Source organism: Rhodnius prolixus, unplaced genomic scaffold, assembly GCF_049639745.1.
Source record: "Rhodnius prolixus isolate KJV_2025 unplaced genomic scaffold, Rpr scaffold_12, whole genome shotgun sequence".
Classification (NCBI taxonomy): Eukaryota; Metazoa; Arthropoda; class Insecta; order Hemiptera; family Reduviidae; genus Rhodnius; species Rhodnius prolixus.
The window spans coordinates 225,678-247,399 of record NW_027411635.1 but is presented as its reverse complement, the minus strand read 5'-3'; positions in this window follow the sequence as shown (position 1 = coordinate 247,399).

Genomic DNA, 21,722 nt, shown 5'->3' with positions numbered 1-21,722 from the left:
AAATCCGGCTTGTTCTTCTAGAAAGATATTATTTGCCTCTGCCCATTCATATATTCTTCCAGCCAAAATTCCTGTGAATATTTTACACATGCAATTCAACAAAGCTATACCACGATGATTTTCAGGGTAATTTTTATCTCCTTTTTTAAAAAGTAACGTTAAGTATATTTTAGACCAGGATCGCGGGACACTTTCCTTTTCCAAAATTGTATTAAAAAAATTCAATAAATAATGCTCCCACTCTGGAGAGAGATGCCTAAATACCTCATTAGGTAATTTATCTGGGCCGGGCGATTTATTAGTTTTAAGTTTATTTATGGCTGATTGTAATTCTGTTAGTTCAATACCACGATCCAAGAATGGGTCCGAGACAGAGTAGAATGTGTAAGGCAAGACGACCCTTGGGGGGTAAATATCTTTAAAAAACTCAATCCATCTAGCTACTTCAATATTGTCCAACTGAATAGATTTAAAATTAAATTTCTTAACTGTAAACCAAAAATCTTTACTATTTTTGACATTTGCTAATTTGGTTAATAATTCAGAGGTATATTTATTTTTTTCTAAGTTTATGCGTCTCTTATAGTTCTTTTTAAATAGTAAATAATCTTTAAGCAGAACAGAATTGTTTACATCTTTTCTACAAAGTTTGTATTTATACCTAACTTGTCTTTTCATGTCACATAACTCTGGACTGAACCATACTTGTTTATTATTTCCTACATTGCTATTATTCTTAGTTTTATATATCATCTTTTTAACTAACATATTACTGTTAATTAATGCATTATAAATTCCTACCAAAAAATTTGAATTTAACTCATTTACGTTATCGCTATTAAAATAAATATATTTATTTTTTAAACTAAAATTGAAAGTTGGTAGTTTTTTGCAATCCCATTTAATAAGTTCTTGACATTCTCTTATTTTTTATGTCTTATGTCTATTGAGGGTAAAATTAAGATTTAACAATAGTGCACATAATAGATGATTAGACTGTTCGCAGAGATTAATGATTTCGAGATCGCTAATAATATTCAAAGTGGACATGCCCGTCCATACCAGATCTACAGTGCTATTACCCTTCATAGAGACATAAGTGAAGTTACCCGGTATATCGGAAGTACATCTACCATTGCACACAAACATTCCACGGGGCTCCATAATGTCCACCAACAATCTTCCTCTGTGGTTAATTTTCTTATCTAGGACATATCGCTCTCCGCACATACTTAAACCCTCAAAGAAATCGTCCTCAAAACCATTTAAATCTTCTATCCTACAATTAAAATCTCCGCCAATTATTTTGTGGACGTGGTCAGAATAATTATTTTCTAAATAGAGTAATAGATGTTCAAGTAACTCTGTACAGTATTCTATATCTGAAGTAGGTGGCCAATAAATATTGCCTATAATAATAATTTCATTTTTCAGAGATAGTTCTATAAAAATATAATACTTATTACAATTGACTACTTTTACATTTTTAATAAAATTACTTGTCAATATCATTAGACCCCCACTTGCACGACCTTTTATTTTATCCTTAGTTGCTTTGCAGTTAAAGAGCCTATATTTATTTAAGTAATTTGGTAATTTTATCTCATCGGACGTCACCCAAGTTTCCATTAAACAAATTATATTAAAATTACATAATATTTCTTGCTGTTTATAATCTAAATTAAAGAGATTTCCATATCCATCTAAATTCCAGAAATAAACCTTAAATTTATCCGATACAGTGAAACCTGATCCGAGCGTAAAATCGTTACCTGTTAATTCATGCTGAGTATATTCTTCGTATTGCTATGCAGTGTCGCCTCTAGCTTTGGTGCTGCCTACCGTTTCTTCACACTTCATCTCATACCTTTTAATGAATGACTCTATTGAATTGAATTTTCTCAGTGGTGGTGAGCCTTTCGGAAGCATCTTCCTCTTCTTTGTCCGTAGTTTTCTAGCTTTGTTAGGACTTGATTGTTTCAAGCCGCCACTTCTTGGGTTTAAGGTACTATTTGTATCATTTTCCTCCTCATTATCATCCTTCACTACCTCTGCTCCATCCCTTGAACTAGATATTGATGGTAGTCCTTTTAAGCAATTTTCTAGTGAATCACGATCAATCACGATCTTACTGTCACTAGAATTGACGGATTGTGTACCCATTTTGCTACATGTGTCGAAATTATTAGTCGTGTAGGTAGGTTTTACCTGGTTTCGTTGTATTGTCAACCGTCTGCCGATTATGAAATATTTGTACAGTATTTGGATCAAGTAAGTCACACTTTAATCGGACAACGTTATATAATTGGTATGGATGCAAATGCCAATTCAACTCTTTGGGGGGGCCAAGAATCGGATACCAGTGGTGTGTTATTGGAGGAAGCTTTGTCGGCCGGTAATTATATGATAGTAAATGCTGATGGACATCTTCCTACATATAGTTCTATTCATGGGGAGAGTTTCATTGATATCACCTTATCATCTTCAAATTTCATACAATATATATTGAATTGGATGGTGCAGGAGGATTGGACAACAAGCGATCATAGATGTATCACTTTTGGAATTTCAAAAGATCGTAGTAATGTTTGTGATTATTTTGACACTAATAGATTCAATCTTAAGAAGGCAGATTGGGATTTATTCTATGACGCTATACTAAATTGGTTTACGGATCAAAAACTTTCTATGTATGATAGAATGGCGGTTGATGATATAGCTTTGGATGTACAGGCGGGTCTTCAGCATTGCTGCAAGTACTCTATGAGGAAAAAGAAGTACAACCCTAAACATGTACCTTGGTGGAGTGACGAATTAACGAAGTTGAGGAAGGAAGTAAATAATATTAGAAAATTATATCAGAAAAAGAAGAAAAACGGGACAAATGAAGAAATCGAACTGTTGAGAAGTAAATTGAAATTTGTTAAAAACAAATACAACAGTAGTATAAATCGAAATAGAAGTGAATCTTGGCGAACATTAGTTTCACAAGTTGCAAATCAAGACCCGTGGAGTGTTGTGTACAAAATCGTAACGGGTAAATTAAATCAACAGGAAATTTATAACTCGATTGTTAAGGATGGTAAGGAAGAGTTGAGTTGGGCCGGGTCTGTAAATTTGATCTTGGATAAATTTTGCTTAAAAGATGATGAGATATCGGACAATGACTTCCATCGTACGGTAAGATCGGATAATTTAAATTTTTTAAGACAATCTTATAGTAATCAGCTCGAGATACTAAATATCGATCCGTTAGACATTCAAATGGCGGTTGAGGATATGAAGATGGGTAAGTCACCAGGATTGGATCTTATTGAGGTTGAGGTGGTAAAACGGTTGTGGTTTTATAAGCCGGAAGTTCTGAATTATTTATATTATCGATGTTTAAATGACACAATATACCCGGTTTGTTGGAAAATTGGGCTTCTAAAGTTGATCCCAAAATTAAGTGATAAACCACTAACAAGTGTAGATGTATATCGGCCGATCTCTTTATTGTCGTGAATTGGTAAAGTCTTTGAAAGAATTATAGTTAAAATGTTAGTATTTTAATATTTTATTTATTTGCACTGAAGAATAATCTTCATGGCAAAGGAGTTGGAACATTGGCAATAATAACGTACAATGTGTCATAAAATACAGATTACAAAAAGTAAATTTAGTAAAGACAATAGTGAAAAACTGAGTTAACAATCAGAAAAATTCATAATACTAGTTTTACAATATATAAACAGGAAATGATTTTTATTTATTTTTTAATTTAATGGCATTAAGAAAAAATAAAAATATGTCTTTGATTTGGCTTGAAGAATTAGTGGCTAACAGGTTTGTTAAATTATCAAGTGCAGAATCATCATGTGATTTTAAATACTTATTGATAAATTTAAATCTGTGGGTCCTCAACTCGGGGCATATAAATAAAAAGTGATACAAATCGTTTTGAACAAAGTTACAGAAGTCGCACAATTCATTTGGAAAAAACTGTAATCTCACATCACGAACTAAAATTCTAGGATGTTTTTTAGAGATCATGCGCAACTGCGCTAAAATCCTTATCTTTTCAATATTTCCCTCTATCTGAAGATAAGACATTTCATTAGAGCCAAGAGGACTGACAAATCTATAGTGATCATTAAATCTGGAATTTATAACAAATTCAACGTCTTTGCTCAACAGGTGATTTTTAAATGCGATTAACATATCACTTTTACAGGCTGAAATCTCTCTAATGTTCTGGTTAATTAACCGTTCATAACCAATAATAGTCAAATAGTGTTTAAGATGAGTGTACCAGTTGGAAGGAGACTTTACATTATTATTGTCTAATTGAGCTAATCTAGAGTAACACATCTTTGGTAATCTATTATTATCCATTTTTAATAGTACAATCCACCAGCTAAGCATTCTACTTAAGATTTTTAATTGAATATGAATTCGTCCTGCCTCTACTCTAACAAAGGCACTCGGTGTCTGAATGGGTAGTCTTAGAATTGATTTAAAAAAAGAAACTTGGCCTTTCTCACATTGGTCATAATGAAGAGGGGCCCAGATTTCGGATAGATAGAGAAGTACACTCTCAGATATGGACTCATATAACACACATTTCGTTTCCCAGCATTCAGATTTGACATTTCTCAGTAAAGTAAGCACAGATGAGTTGGCGGCGGCAAATCTAACCAGAAAATATTTAGGGGCAGAACTAAAGGTATTTGAAGAAGAAAATGGAACACCGAGATAAATGTGATTGTTAACGATATTGATAGTGGAGCCGTTATACACAATATTTTTATATTTGGGGAGACGACCACCTTTGTTTAAAATGTTAGTAGTTAAATATAGGGAATCGGGTTTGACCTCTCCTCGACAGTATGGCTTCAGGAAAGGACGTAGTACTAGTATGGCAATTGAGGGCGTGCAGGTTTTTGTTGCAAGTTCTGAGAAGAAGTACGTGTTGGGGATCTTTTTGGACGTAGCAGCGGCATTTGATAGCCTTTGGTGGCCAGCAATAATGAGGAGAATTCGGATGGCTGACTGTGAACCTCATTTATATCGATTATTGAACAGTTATTTTACACTAAGGCAAGTTATTGTGCAAGGCCAGTACATTAAGATCAGAAGATTTCTGGAACGAGGATGCCCGCAGGGCTCTCTGTTGGGTCCTATTTTATGGAACATTGTGTTGGATGAATTGCTTTCCATGGTGATAAATAATGGTGAACTAGTAGCTTATGCTGACGACCTTGTGTTGTTAGTTCAGACCGACACACGAAGAAACTTGGAAGAGATAGCATGTAGGGAGTTGGAGAGAATTAATCAATGGATGATGAACGTTAAATTAAAGTTATCGGTATCAAAGTCTTCCATTTTATTACTAAAAGGAAAGCTAAGTGTAAATCGTCATCCGATTGTTAAATTGAGTGGCCAATCCATCACTTACTCTAAAACAGTTAAATATTTGGGTGTCATGCAGCAGGAGGGCCTTGGCTTTGTGGCGCACCTCGATTTTCTAAAAAATAAGGTTAAAAATCTATGTGTAAAATTACATAGAATAATGAGGGTTGATTGGGGCCTTAAAGGAAGATCCGCTTCACTGATATATGATTGTGTATTTGTCCCACTTGTCACGTTTGGTTTTCCAACGTGGACAAGGTGGCCTTCAGAAGGAAATTATTATCATTGCAAAGATACATGTTGCTTCTTATTACAAGATGTTGCCTCACCGTGTCTAATGAGGCCTTGCAGGTGATGGCGGGCAAGCTTCCCTTGGACTTGGCTGTGGCATTGGCGGGATTGAAAACCAAAATAAGAAGAAATGTTGATGCTTCATGTTCGGGAGTGGTGGTGAGAAGAAGAGAAGGCTCTTTTGTGGAGATATGGAGGAGTGGTGTGCTGGAGGGTGGAAGGATATTGGAGCAACTTATGTTGCAGTGGCAAAATAGGTGGGAAGGTACGAGCCATGGAAGAGTTACTTTTGAGTTTTTACCTGAGGTTGGCCTGGTTGATGCTAGGACTCGTCCCTGGCTTTGGCCGGGCTTAGCAGCCTCGTTTTTTATGACTGGCCATGGCCCATTTGGTAGCAATTTGAAGAGATTGGGGTTAGTGGAGAGTGAGATGTGTTTTTGTGGAGCCGAGGAGACTTGGCGGCACGTTCTGTATGAATGTGATCTGTATCAGGACCTTAGATGCCACTATGCGGACCTTTTAAACAATAACTGTTTGAAGGATGTTGTTGTTGTTGAGGACAAGTTTTTGCAATTTTCGAATTTGGCGAGTCAACTGGTAGGAAGAAGAAGGATCTTGGAGGGGTTGAATGGTTAAATTGTGACTTGTAGTAATTGTGATTGTTATGCGTTTGTGTTAGTAAATTACATTTATTCTAATTATATTATATTGATATTTTTATATTGATATAATTATATTATATTTTATTTTTTTCTCTTATTTTTTCTTTTTTTTTTTCTTTCAATTTTTTAACTTTAATTTTAAATTCAAAATTGTGTTTAAAAGTTGTGTCTAATTTTAAATTGTATAGGATATTTGTAAGATGGGTATGAGAGAAATCTCAGGTACCATCAAAATTAAGCTTGTAATAAATGAAAAAAAATGTCCCTATCTACTAATGGAAGGGAAGCGGGAGAAAGAAAGAAAGAAAGAAAGAAACTTTTATTTTGTCCTGGGACAATATCCCTTAAGGACAACAAACAAAATTTAAATTACAAAATTAATTACAATAAGTTCTCTATAAGTAAAAGCAATATAAAAGTAAAATTATTATAACAAAAATTACATTGAAATGCACTTAATTTATAGATATAAAACTAAATAATAAATTCTCTAATGAGAAGCGTCTTCTATGAAGGACCGCATTAAGAAATCATACAATGCATTTTTAAATGAAGCTATTGTACTTTTATGAATTAATGTAAGAGGTAAAGAATTCCAGAAAAGAGAAGATTGCACAAGAAATGAATTTTTATAGGTAACTGTTCGATATGGAGAAATATAAAATTTGAAATTAACAGTTCTGGTATTTTTTAAATCTAATTGGGCCTTCCTAATAAACAGATTAAATAAATATTCGGGACGTTGATTTTTTAGAAGCATAAACAGAAACCTTCCCAATAAGTACTTCCTTCTATACTTGACATTCAGCCAATTAAGAAAAATAAAATGAGGAGTAATATGCTCATCTCTTCTTACATTTAAAATAAAACGAACACAGGAATTTATTGACCTGGACTCCACATCAAAATTTAGATTTAACGTTTCGACTACTAGCTGCAAAATTTAGTGAAGTTTCTCATGTTGTTGACCTGGGCAAAGTTACTGTAAATAATGTATCAGATTTAATAGTTTTAACAAATGTTGAAAAAGTAGCATTTGACACCAATGTGGAATTTATTTTAACAGACGAAGAAGGGAAAGAAAACTTTTTGTCTGATAATTTGCCGCTCGCACTGCGTGAAAGATTATCTGGAGAGCTAACAGTAAAGGCAAATTTAAAAGGGTCAAAAGAAAAAAGTCCAGTGCTATATCCTGGGTTACAGCTAGTTATAGGTAATATAGGGGAAAAAGGAGATTATGTTACAAGAAGTATTACAGCAGGAGCTAACACTAAGATAACAATTACCTATGATGCGCTAATACCTGGCACTGCAGATGTTAAAGCATATGTACAAAAAAACGTGGATTGGCAATTAGTAAATTTAAAATCAGGAAAACCAATTAGAGAAAATTGGGTGGAAAGAACCCACGTACTGACAAACTTTAATGCCAGTGAAACAAGGGTAAAATTGGTTTTAAGTGGTACGGTTATCTATCGGCCAAAGGTAAAAAACTTGCGGATTGTTATAACATAAGAAAAATGCCAAATGATAAAACAAGGCGTGGATATCCTTTACCGCATCCAGAGAATATTGCTGCGCAGGATGTTGTTCGTATCCGTACCACAATTGAGAAAATAGATGAAGATATTACCGAAAGAGAAGATTAGCATAATCAACTTAAGAGTAATTTTGAGCGGTTTAATTTTGAGACTTTTTTAAATTTTTGGGAATGAAAGAAGCAATATACCAAAGGATAAAGGATTTAGCAGCAAACAGCACACCTGATCAACTGGCATATCTTGCGAAATCGCTAGAATTGATAGCAGATAAAAAAGCTATTGCTGACATTGTGCAGATGACTGAGGTAAAAGAGATAATTGATGCACTACAAAAAAGACTTAAGGATTTAGCGGCAAATAGTACACCAGATCAACTAGCATATCTTGCTAAAGCACTGGAATCAATAATCGACAAAAGTGCGGTTCAGTTGTTGATTGAACTTCGCACGGTCAACATCGTTCTATAAAGTGTCTACTGTGCTGCCTTTTAGAGTAGAATCTTACTTAACTTTTAAGTTTAATTTTTCTTCTCTTCTTTTACTTTAACTTTTCTTTCATTCCTGCCTCGCTCTTTCACTATTAATTTCTCACTTATCTCTCTCTTATTTTCCAATATTTTTTTTTTTTTGTGCACTTTTTTAGCGCACCAAATTCTTACTTCTGGTGAACATGTCAGCGAACAGCGGGGGCCCTGGGCCCCCGTCTTCAAATATTGACTCAGATAAGTTGTGTGGTGTCGGGGAAAGTACTATCAATGTTACTAACATAGATGATACTAATGGTGGTAATACTAATAGCATGGAAGTGGATCAGGCTCTCGCTAAAACTGATTCAACTCCTTCTAACCATAATGAAACCCCTCGTGGTCATAAGAGAGCTAGTGATCTAAATACTTGTACCATAAATAAGGTGCATGTGTCTGAAATTAAATCCGGGTCAAACAGGAGCCCTTCTCCTAATAAATCGGATTACATTATTAAAGCTATGAAAAACCGCTATCGAGCGACTGATAAGGGTCCTTTTGTAGTGAATTTGGAAGGGAATCGAGGTAACCTGGGAAAGGTGCATAGAATGGCCCTTGGTAAATGGCTGATTAAATCATCCAGTGCCCAAAAAGATAGTATCGTGGATATCTCAGTTACCGGTCTCAATCGGATGAAAATTACTACAAATACTGCACAGGCGGCAAATGCTCTACTTAGTTTGGATACTCTTAAACAGAGAGAAATTGTTGCATACATCCCAAATTTTCGTGTCCAGTGTACTGGGGTGATTAGAGATGTGGATGTGGAGCTAGAGGACAACGAAATTCTTTCTGAGCTCATCTCACCATTCACTCCTATCAATATTCGGCGACTTACACGCAAAAAATACGTGAATGAAAAAATGCTAATTGAAAAACTTCCCATATGTTTCATTGACTTTGATAGCCAAGTATTGCCTCAGCACGTCTCTTTATATGGTGCTAGGTGTAAAGTCGACCCATATATTCCGTCTATTAGGCAATGTAGGAAATGCTTACGTTTTAGGCACTCTGAGGACCAATGCCGAAGCAAAGTCAGGTGTGAACATTGTTCAGAGAACCACCATATTAGTGAATGTCCGGTATCAGACGCTGTATTGCCTGTCTGCATACACTGTCAGGGCGATCATCGCTCAACATATAGAGATTGTCCAGTGAAAATAGCTCAAAATAGCGCCATTAAGGATAAGATAATTAATAAAATTTCATTTGCCTCCGTAACTAAGAATAAATATGAAGCACTCAGTGAAGAAGAATTTCCAGTACTACCGGAAACATCCTCGGCTACACCTGCACTCATACATAGAAAACCTATTAAAAAAATAACAAAAAGCAGGCCAGTTAAGGTGGAATCTTATTCAAAACAATATCGTGACGAAATGAAATCAAGAGAAATCGAAGTTGACGAGGTTGCAGATGCCGAGAAAGTACAACAGACAGACGTACAAAATATACGAAGTAAAACATTCACTTCTACTACAGACGTTCGAAATCGGCACACACGGATAGACAGACAAACTTCTAACATTACACAATTAAATTCATCTACCAATAAACTAACTACAGAAAATATTGATGAGAATGCTGATAAACGTTACATTTACCACTTAATCAACCAAATAGGAAATTGTCGCTCGGATACAGCAGACGTATTTAAATTTATATCGTACAAATTAGAAGAGATTCTCTCAAACATGAACAATCCTAAAAATAATAGTTATTCTAAACATAATGTAACTATTACAAACAATAAAGATTAAAGACAAAGTACAGACAACAGTAATAGTAAATAAACTCAATGTTAAAACTTTTATCATCCCATTCACGACAATCATAATATCTGTATCCATTCTTAATGTATTCCAAATAATTTCATACAATAAGAATAATAATTCCTGTAATCAATTGAAATCTTCCATTTTATCATTTAATTATTTATTTTTCTTTATTTTTGTTCCGTTACTCCTTTTTTTTATTTATTTATTTATTTTTTTTATTTTTATTTTTATTTTTTTGTTTCATTATTTAATTATTTATTTACTTATGATTAAAAATGTTTAAAATTTTGCAGCTAAATATTAGATCTCTCGCTGCTAATAGGATTATCTGGAATCATTTCTTAGACTGAACAAAATTGATTTGGCATTACTTTCAGAAACTTGGCTTAAAAAATCACAATTATTTACTATTTCCGGTTATACTATTGTAAGAGCGGACAGAAATGATGGCTATGGAGGCGCGGGCAATGTGATAAAAAATAATATACAGTATCAAATAATTAAACTCCCTTTAAAATTTAATAACAATAAGATGCAAATTTGTGGTATTGTGTGCAAAGTATTAAATTTAGAGATCAGTATCCTTTCAATATACTGTGCACCTGGCCATAAATTAAATACTGACTACTGGACATCCCTAATCAGAACAATTAAACCTCCTTTGTTGATGTGTGGGGATTTGAACTCGTATCACACTAGTTTCGGATGCTCTTTCGATAATTTTGAAGGTCGAAACTTAATAGATGCCATAGACATCGAGAATCTCTGTTTTCTAAATGATGGGACTCCCACTCTTATACGGAGACATGACAGACGTCCTTCCGCAGTTGATCTATCCGTTGGTACTCCATCTCTCATACCTAGGATGGAATGGGGGGTTGTGGATGAGCCGTTCGGGTCGGATCACGTGGGCATCCTTATGTCAATAGATAAACAAGTTCTGCCTGATCATCATCCTCCTCAGAATAATAGAAAATGGAACCTGAAATCTGCTCAATGGGACAAGTACACTCTCTTAACGGACCAGCTGCTTTCTCAGATGCCTACCTCTCAAGATCCTTGCCTTAATTATGATCATTTTGTGGCGTGTATTAATGGTGCGGCCGACATATGTATCTCCAAGTTCAAACCCTACCTAGGACGCAAACCTAAATATCCTCCCAAACCTTGGTGGGATGAGGAATGCGATAAAGCCAGGAAAAATAATATAGATGCATTCAAGCAGTATAAATTGTCTCCCAGTCTGTCAAATTTCATAAACTGTAAACGAGCCTCTACTTTATGTAGGAAAATATATAGAGAAAAAAGGAGAAAGAAATGGGCGGAGTTTTGCAACTCCTTCAATAGAAATACACCAGTCAAGAGGATCTGGAATGGGGTGAGAGCGCTCAGGCATGGATATGTTGGTCGCAAAATCTCTTCAGACAACTGGGTTCCTGAATTCTTGAACTCCCTCTCCCCTGAAATAGTACCAAATCAAGATCAGATTCCTGATACATCCTCTGTCTCCCACAAACTTAATGAACCATTTTCCTACAATGAACTCATCCTTGCCCTTAAAACAAATACAAATACCTCCCCTGGTGAGGACAACATCCACTATCCAATGCTGACTAATCTGTCAGCCAATGGTAAAAAAGCTCTGCTGAGAGTGTTAAATGATGTTTGGGTTCAGGACAAATGCATAGATGGCTGGAGCAATCAAATAGTTGAGCCGTTATTAAAACCCAACAAAGATCCTTCCCTATCCGACTCCTATCGTCCCATTGCTTTATCCTCCTGCATAGGTAAAACCTTTGAACGCCTTATTAAAGCCAGATTAGAGTGGTGGGTAGAGGCAAACAGAAAAGTCCCACAATATCAGAATGGCTTCAGGAAGAAGCGCTGCACTCTTGATGCTTTAGCTGGCTTTGTGTCTGACATACACGACTGTTTTTCTGACAACAAATATATGATGGTAGCGAATATCGACTTAAAAAACGCTTATAATAATGTCAGTATATCCGTGCTCATAAATAAAATGGTTAATATGGGCATACCATCTAGAATTATCAGACACACTCATAACCTCCTCTCCTTCCGCTCCATTAAAATCCGGTATAACGGCAAAACATATGGTCCTCGTGTAACGCACTTCGGATTGCCACAAGGGGCTGTTCTCAGTCCCTTGCTCTTTAACATCTATACGGCCGATCTTAAGGCTGCCGTGGGCACGGATGTTTCTGTATCTCAGTATGCCGATGACATCATCCTGTACAGCCAAGAGCTAACGTTAGACGAAAGTTTAAGAAAACTAAGCAGCGCAATGTTGTTGTTCAGCCGGTGGTGCTCAGACATGGGTTTCACTCTGTCTGAGAATAAAAGTGGCGTGACTGTGTTCACTAGACACAGAAAATATTCTATTTCATCCTCGATATCGCTAGGTGGATATCAACTACGAGTTGAGCCCATCATGAGAACGCTAGGTATGGTAATAGATAACAAATTGTTATGGAGACGGCACATTGAACAGTTGGTAAAGGGATGTGAACAGTCGCTAAACATACTGAGATGCATCAACCGTCTAAACTACGGAGCCGATATCAAAACATCGCTAATGCTGTACAGACAATTAATTCTTTCTAGAATAGACTATGGTTGTTTCCTCTATGGGGATGCTGCAAAGAATCATTTGGTGAAAATAGAAAGAATTCAGTACAAAGCGCTGAGGTCCTGCTTGGGGGCTCTCAAATCCACTCCTACCAACGCCCTTTTAGTAGAGGCCCGTGACTTTCCTCTAAATATAAGAAGGAAGATGTTAGCTTCCCGCTTCATTGTAGACAGACTGAGAATCAAAAATCACCCAGTAACTCGCAGAATTAGCCACATAGCTACTCGAGCCTTCACAGAAAGATACTGGCTTAAAAAGAAAAGTCCAATACTAGTAGAAGTTTTCTGTGACTTGTCGCACTTCTCAGTCCCCTTAAATCACCTTGATCTCCTTCCTAGGTATCATTTTGACTACTCTACACTTATTCAAAATTATAGTTCCCATATCTCTATCAACTTCTACCAATACGACCCTGATCTTCCCAATGCAGTAAATAATTCTTACCTCCTCTCCAAACTCGAGAACAAATTCCCTCACTTTAATTATTTCTATACCGATGGCTCTAAAAGTAGTGACGGAGTTGGATGTGCAATTTATGATCCCCAGTTAGATACCAGTTTTCAATATAAACTCAATAATGTAGCCTCAGTTTTTACCGCAGAATTAATAGCCATCAATAAATCCTTAGCTTATTTACTGTCATCGACGGTCCAGCACGCCATTGTTTTGAGTGATAGCAAGGGCGCGCTTCAAAAATTACAAAACCCAGGCAGAGACCCCTCTTTCCTGATTATAGATTCCTTAAATTTGCTGCACCAACTGATTAGGAACGGTAAATCAGTATATCTGATATGGGTGAGAGGCCATTACGGGCTGGCCAGCAATGAGAAGGCTGACGCTGCGGCGAAAGAAGCGACGCGATTGAGCGAGCCTACCATTACCTTACTTTCTCCCTCAGACATAAAAAGTTCTTATAAGAAAATAAGCTATAAAAAATGGGAAGAAAGTTACTCCATATCAAAAAATCTGAAGGGTAAATTCTATTCATCCATTCAACCTTCCATTCCGGTCAAACCGTGGTTCAATCAATTCACAGAAGGTAGAGGATTCTACAGCACGATCTGCAGGCTAAGATTTAATCATAATTATTCACCACATCATTTGGCGCGTATCGGAATTTCAATAAATCCTACATGTGCTTGTGATTCTGAATCAATAGCTGACGCCAATCATATAATCTTAGCCTGCGACAAATATACCAACGGCAGGGATGAGCTGTGGAAGGCAGTACTGAAGACAGACTGCCCTCTACCAGCCGATTTACATACTATACTGACGCACCATACAGACAACATCTACCGAGAACTATACAACTACATACGAGCAAACAAAATAACAATATAAAAGAAATAAATTATATCCCCTCTCTAACACCTTATAACACATACTAAATCCGACTGTTCAACTTTCAATTAATCGCAAGGTACACGTTACCAATGGCTAATTTGCGTTGTACAATAAGGCCAAAAAAAAAAAAAAAAGTGCGGTTTCTGAAATTGTGCAGATGACAGATGGTAAGCTAAAAGAACTTCTTGATAGTGCAAAAAAACACTTAACTGATCTGGATAATAAAAAAGCTAGTTCTTTAGCAGTGATCTCTGAATCAGAGAAGCAGTTATTAAAGAGAATTGATGAAAAAGGGACAACAAATTTATCGTTACTTGATACGAGAAAGAATGCCAATATTGCAGCAATAAATAGCATTAGTAATAGTCATAAAGATGGTCTTAAAGGTTTAGTAGAAGATTTTCGTGCTGTTAATAATGTACCACCTGGCTCATCAATTATAGGAGAAATAGAAACTCGAATTGAAATCATCTCTAATGAGGTAAAAACTCGGGATGAAGAGTTAAAAGCGTCTCTTATAAATGAAATAAGAAAGCGCAATATGGTTGAACCAGGGTCATTACCTTTCTTATTTGGTGTACTTGGAAGAAAAAATAATTACTTTGGCCACGGAACTTTTATGACAGAGCTTGGAAAGTGGAGTAGTGATATAACAAAAACTGACTATATGTTACAACTACTAGCAGGTAGCCATACGTACAATACAGATTACGTTAGTTTTTATCGGCCAAGACAACTAAGTTTTATAGAGGGAAGCAAGGGAACATTTATTTACGGAGAGTTATGCACAAAAAGCTTTTCGGGTAGTTATGATGAGATATACTATTACCCATATGCTGCACTTGGAGTAGTATTTATAAAAAATACAACCAATGTGAACATAAATAAAACAATAGAATTTGTTGGATCATCGTACTCTAGTACGGAGTACGGGGGTGCAGGACTATTTGTGGGACACCAGATAATACCAATTCTAATAATTAGTATGGATAAATGTTTACCAATACACGAGTTCTGATAGCAAGTTAGCTGGATCTGGTAATGTGGAGATTCCAGCAGGAAAAACAGTTGCAATATTACTTTACACATCATCTTACCTGTATTCCAGAACACAAGTTAGTCAAGGTATGCTTGCATCAAATTATGTACACAACTATGGTCAATTTATTCAGTGGGGGATTTATAACATACGTAGCAATGTTCTAACTACAGGGCTTGAGGTGGACGTAGAGAGAACGCTAAAAGCTTGGCAATGTCCAGGATTAGAACGAACTGATCAAATATGGCAATGAGGAGGAATTTGTGACTATTTATATACGTTTTGAAAACCACAAGCAGATTGAAACAACAACACTTGAAAACAAGCCAACTGGAAACGATTGGTATGAAGCACCAGAAGATTTTGATTGGCAAAAAAGCTATTGTTTAACAGAAGGAGGCAAAATTGCTCAGCGAAATCAAGAAGACATTGAATTGGAGTTACTGCAAAATGCGAAGTTTTCTGCACTTTCTAATCTTCGTGCTTATTATGATAACTATACTCACCAATACGCAGGGCATTCTCACCAAAAAGCTAAATCTTATGAGATTCAAGCGAAAGCCGCAGAGAACATTTTAGCAGCACCAGAATCTATGAATGAAAAGGATGCAGAAATTATAGAGCCTTTAGCAAAAGTACGTGGTATTACAGTTATTGAAATGGCAAGAATAATTGAGGAAAAAGTGAAAAAAGCAGTGAAAGCAATAATTAAATGTGAAGAATTGATGGATATAGCTGAAAGAGAGATCGGTGAAGCTAAAAGTAAAGAAGAACTGCAAACTTTGCTAGATGATTGTAAACAAAAAATGCAAAACCTAGAAAATTAAATTCTTTTCAAAAATTAGCGTGCAAGGAAAAAAATGACAGAACAATTTTTACACGGAGTAAATGTCATTGAGGTAACTTCAGGGGCAAGAACAGTACGTACAGCTAAATCATCAGTGATAGGTGTAATTGGTACTGCATTCGAAGCTGACGAGCAAAAGTTTCCACTGAATAAACCAGTGTTAATTGCAGGAAGCTTAAAGGAAGCAGCAAAGCTTGGAAAGAGTGGAAGTTTACCTTCTGCAGTAAATGGAATATTTTCCCAAATTGGTGCAATAGTAGTAGTTATTCGAGTTGAAGAAAGTGAGAACAGCGATCCAAAATTAAAAGAAGAAGAGACGCTGAAAAATATAATTGGCGGTGTTGATAAAGAGAATGGAGAGTATCAAGGGATAGAGGCATTCCTCAGTAGTGAAAGTATAGTTCATGTTGCCCCAAGAATACTCATTGCACCTCAATTTACTCACAAACTACCAGAAGATGGTAAAAATCCAGTAGTTGCAGCATTAATTTCTATAGCAGAAAAGCTGAGAAGCATAATAATAGCAGATGGACCAAATACCAATGATGAAGAAGCAATCAAGTGGAGAAAAAGTGTAGGCAGCTCAAGAGTTTACGTAGTTGATCCATGGGTTAAGGTACTTATTGAAGAAGAAATTTTGCCGTCTAGCCCATTTGTAGCTGGTTTAATAGCGAAAGTAGATAGCGAACAAGGATTCTGGCACTCACCTTCAAATAAAGAAATAAACGGTATTGTTGGAACAAGCAGGCCTATTGATTTTACGCTTGGTGATACAAATTGTAGAGCAAACTATTTAAATGAAAATGAAGTAACAACGATAATTCATCAAAATGGCTATAGGCTTTGGGGAAATAGAACATGTTCAGATGATTCAAAATGGGCTTTTCTATCAGTAAGGCGCACTGCAGACTTAATTAACGACAGTCTACTTAGAGCTCATCTCTGGGCAGTTGATCGAAATATTACCAAAACTTATATAGATGATGTGATTGAGGGGGTGAATTCCTATCTGGCAAGTTTAAAAGCGCAAGGAGCAATTATCAGTGGAAAATGTTATGCAACTCCCGAACTCAATACACCGGCAAATATTGCAAGTGGAAAAGTGTATTTCGATTTTGAGTTCACGCCACCATATCCAGCAGAACAAATTACTTTCAGGTCACACCTTGTGAGTGGCATAATATCGTAAAAAGGGGAGAAAAAGAGATGTTACCGAAGATTTTAAAGAATTTTAACGTATTCGTTGATGGCCGGGGTTATGCAGGAAAAATAGATGAAATAACTCTACCAAAACTTACCATAAAAACTGAAGAGTACAGAGCTGGTGGTATGGATATTCCAATAAATATTGACATGGGCATGGAGAAGCTTGAAGCAGATTTCACTTTTTCTGAATATGATACAGAGCTCTTTCGGCTATTTGGGTTGATAAATGGAAATTCAGTAGCTTTGACGCTCCGTGGTGGAATGCAAGGGAGTGGTAGTAACGATATTGAAGCTGTAGTAATCAATCTCAGGGGAATATTCAAAGAATTTGACTTTGGTAGCTGGAAACCTGCTGAAAAAGCAACGCTAAAGTGTACTGTAGCTGCCCATTACTACAAACTTACTATAGGTGGTAATGAATTAATAGAAATCGATGCTGAAAATATGATTAGAAAGATAAATGGTGTTGATCAGATGGCTTTGTTACAAGCGGTTTTAGGAATATAAAAACTTATTTGAAATTTTACTTTTAAGGAGGAAGTAATGCACACTATGACACTAAACAATCCAATAACAATTGATGGAATTTCTGTCTCAGAACTTACCATTAGACGTCCAAAAGTTAGAGATTATTTAGCTATTGAGAGACTTAATGGTAGTGATCTGAGTAAGGAAGTAACTTTGACTGCCAATCTGACATCAGTTGCAAAAGAAGCAATTGAAGAGTTAGATATTGCTGATTATTTGAAAATTCAAGAGGTATTAAAGGATTTTTTTTCACCGATTATCCAAAAAACTTGAGATTAGAAATACTAGTGCTTGGCTCTATCATAGGTGGTGGAGTTGAGCACATTCTTGATATGGAGATTAGTGAGTTTATTTCATGGAGCAAATCAGCAAAGGAGTTTAAATGTCAACGTTATCTATAAAAATCGGAGCAGTCTTAGATGGTAGTTTCAGTACTGTAATAAAAGGAAGTAGCAGTCAACTCTCTAATCTTGGTGAGAATATAAGAAAGCTTGATTCATCTTTAAAATCAGTATCAAAGTTTAAGCAGTTGGGTAGTGATGTTTTAACTAGCAGAAGGTCATGGAAAGGTTTTGAGGATCAGGTAAAATCTTTAGCTAAACAAATGAAAGCAATAGAGAAACCAAGCAAAACTTTAAAAGCTGAGTTTGATAAAGCTAAGTTTTCTGCAACAAAAGCAAAAGAAGCATATTTGAAAAAGAGAGATGCTTTGCATTCATTTAATGAAGAAGTAAGGAAAAGTGGAAGAAATATTAAGTCATTAGTAAGTAATCAATATAAACTTGGCTCATCTGTTGAAGCGCTAAAAGGTAAGTATGGTAAGCTTGGGTCTGCAATACGTAGTCACCAAAGTTTTTTAGCAAGTAAAGCACATTTTAAGTCACAAATTATAGAGACTATTGGACTAGGTCTTTCGCTTGCAGCTCCGATCAAGGTTGCGATTGATTTTGAAAGTGCTATGGCTGATGTAAAAAAAGTAGTAAAATTTGTGCAAAATGATACTAAAGATGAAGCATCAAAGTTTGCTAAAGAATTAAAGAAATTATCTCGTGAAATACCCTTGTCAGCTGCAGAATTAGCACAAATAGCTGCAAGTGGTGGTCAACTTGGTATTGACAAAGATGAACTTATGAAGTTTACAACAGTAGTTGCTAAAATGACCACAGCGTTTGACATGTCTTCAGAAGAAGCTGGTAATGCTATTGCGAAAATATCCAATGTCTATGGAATTAAAGTTGATGGTATGGAAAATGTAGGTAACATAATAAACCATCTTTCAGATAATACTGCCGCCAAAGCTAAGGAAATGGTTCTTACACTGAATAGAATTGGTGGTAATGCTAAACAGTTTGGTTTAGAAATTGATCAAGCAAGTAGCTTAGCAAGTGCGTTCATAAGCTTAGGTAAACAACCTGAAAAAGCAGCAAATGCTATAAATAACTTTCTTAGTAAACTACAGACTGCAAGAGAGCAAAGTCCTGAATTTCATGATGCATTAGATGAGATGGGAACAAGTATAGAAGAGCTTGAACAAACCATTAAAAAAAATCCTCAAGAGGCAATATTGCAATTTCTTGAAACTTCAAAAGAAATAGATGATTAAGAGCGTGCCGGTATTCTTATGAATCTATTTGGTGCTGGGTTTCAAGATGACATTGCTCTTTTAGTAGGAAGCTTAGACATTTACAAGAAAGCTATTGAACATTTAGCTGATAAAGAAAAATATAACGCTTCAATGCAGGACGAATTTAACAATCGGGCAAATACTACAGCTAATAAATTACAATTACTTAAAAATGCAGTATTTGAAGCTGGAATGAATCTAGGGTCAGTAATGTTACCTACTTTAAATTATGTAGCTGGAAGTTTGAAAACAATAACAGAGCGTATAGCTTCTTTTGCAGAAAAACATCCAACTTTAACTACGGCAATCATGAGTACTTTAGCAGCTTTGATAAGTTTAAAAATTGCAGCAGTAGGACTAGGATACGGATTTACATTGCTAGGAAGTACGATTTTTGGTCTGAAAGCAAACCTACTTGGAGTATTTTCATTTTTATCAGCTACAGTTTTTCCTGCAGTAATAACAGGACTAAGAGCAATAACGTTTGCTGTAATGAGTAACCCGATTGGACTTTTAGTAGCAAGTCTTGTCACTGGTGCAGCTCTTGTTATCACTAACTGGCAAAAAGTGAAAGACTTTTTCTCTAGCTTTTGGAAATCACTCATTAAACCTATAGGAGAAGCTTTTTCATGGATGGGAAATACAGTAAGTAGTATATTTGCTGAGAATAGTCCGATTAGAAAATTTGAAAATAATGGAAATGTTGTTAATGAGCTTTCTAAAAATAGCATTTTCAGTAACGGAACCTCATTGACAAATAATAGTGCTATTAAACAATTTTCAGAAAATAGCAAAAGCAATTTTGAGAATTTTAAAGTTAAAAGTGTTATAGAAGAAAAAAGAGCTATAGAACAAGAAGAAGTTGAGAAAGCATTCAAGAAAAGTAGATATGAAAATAGGGAATCGAAAGTATATAACCAAGCATTCTATCAAACGTTTAATATCAACATTAAGTCTGAAGATGTGCGCAGTGTTGCTGATGCAGTAATAGAAAGGTTTAGAGAACAAGCACGTGGAGCACTTTTTGATATAGTTGAAGAGTTGCATTAATGTTGCTTGGGAAATGTAAGCTTGAACCAACAAGCCTAAGATACATTAAAGAAGAAAGGTGGTATACAATTGAATGTATTGAAAAAACGTCGCTACAAAACATTGGCTCAGGAATTGAATGTATTGATTTGACAGGAGTAATTTATCCACGTTATCAGAGTAAAGGCTTAGAACAGCTAAAAAATATACGTGATACTAAAGAACCACACGTTCTGGTTGATAATTCAGGAAATGTACTTGGGAATTTTGTCATTACTAATGTAGAAGAAAAACAGATATTATTTTTTCCTGATGGAAAAACCAAGAAAAGTTGAGTTTATTTTGAAGTTAAAAAGTTACAGCAAGTGATTTATTATTACACTAAAGAAAACGAAATGTTGGATTACATTTGCTGGAAACATTATGGATACAGTAGTGGAGCAGTGGAGGAAGTATTGCTTGAAAATCCAGGACTTGCAGAATACGCAAGCTTTTTGCCCGCTGGATTAAAGATTAAGCTTCCTAAAATTCAGAAAATATCGAAAGAATCCGTTATAAATATTTTAGATGAATGACACCAGACTTTGATATAGTAGCAAAAAATAACCCAGTAACAGAGGTTTTAAAAAAGAGTTTAATATTACTACGTGTTACTGATGGATCCGGTACTACAAGTGACGAAGCCGAGATATATATTAGTTATAGCTCTAGCGCTTTAGAACTTAAGGGTAATTTACAAATTTTTCTCGGATACAAAGAAACAGGTTTACTACCTATGGGAGTATATAAGACAAATCAAATTACAATACAAAGTCCACCACAAACTTTAAGAATAAAATGTGATGCTGCAAGTTTAAGAGGATCATTAAAGGAAAGAAAATCAAAGGAATGGAAAGACATTACCTTGGGAGATTTGATTAAAGAAATAGCACAAGAACATGGGTATGAAGGTAAAGTTGCTGAAAGATTTGAAAATATATTTATACCACATATCATTCAAGCAGATGAAAGCGACATGAGTTTTTTGGAAGGGTTAGGGAAAAAATATGATGCACTAGTAAAACCAGCAGGAGGATATATAATTTTTATTCCAAAGGGAGAAGCAAGATCAGCAACTGGAAAGATGTTAGGCACAACAGTACTTACACCTAAAGATGTTATAAATTGGGAGGTAAATTTTAATGTGCGTAACAAATATGGATCTGTTATTGCAAAATGGCACAGTTATGAAAAGGGAGAAACTATAGAAGAGAAAGTGGGAAATGA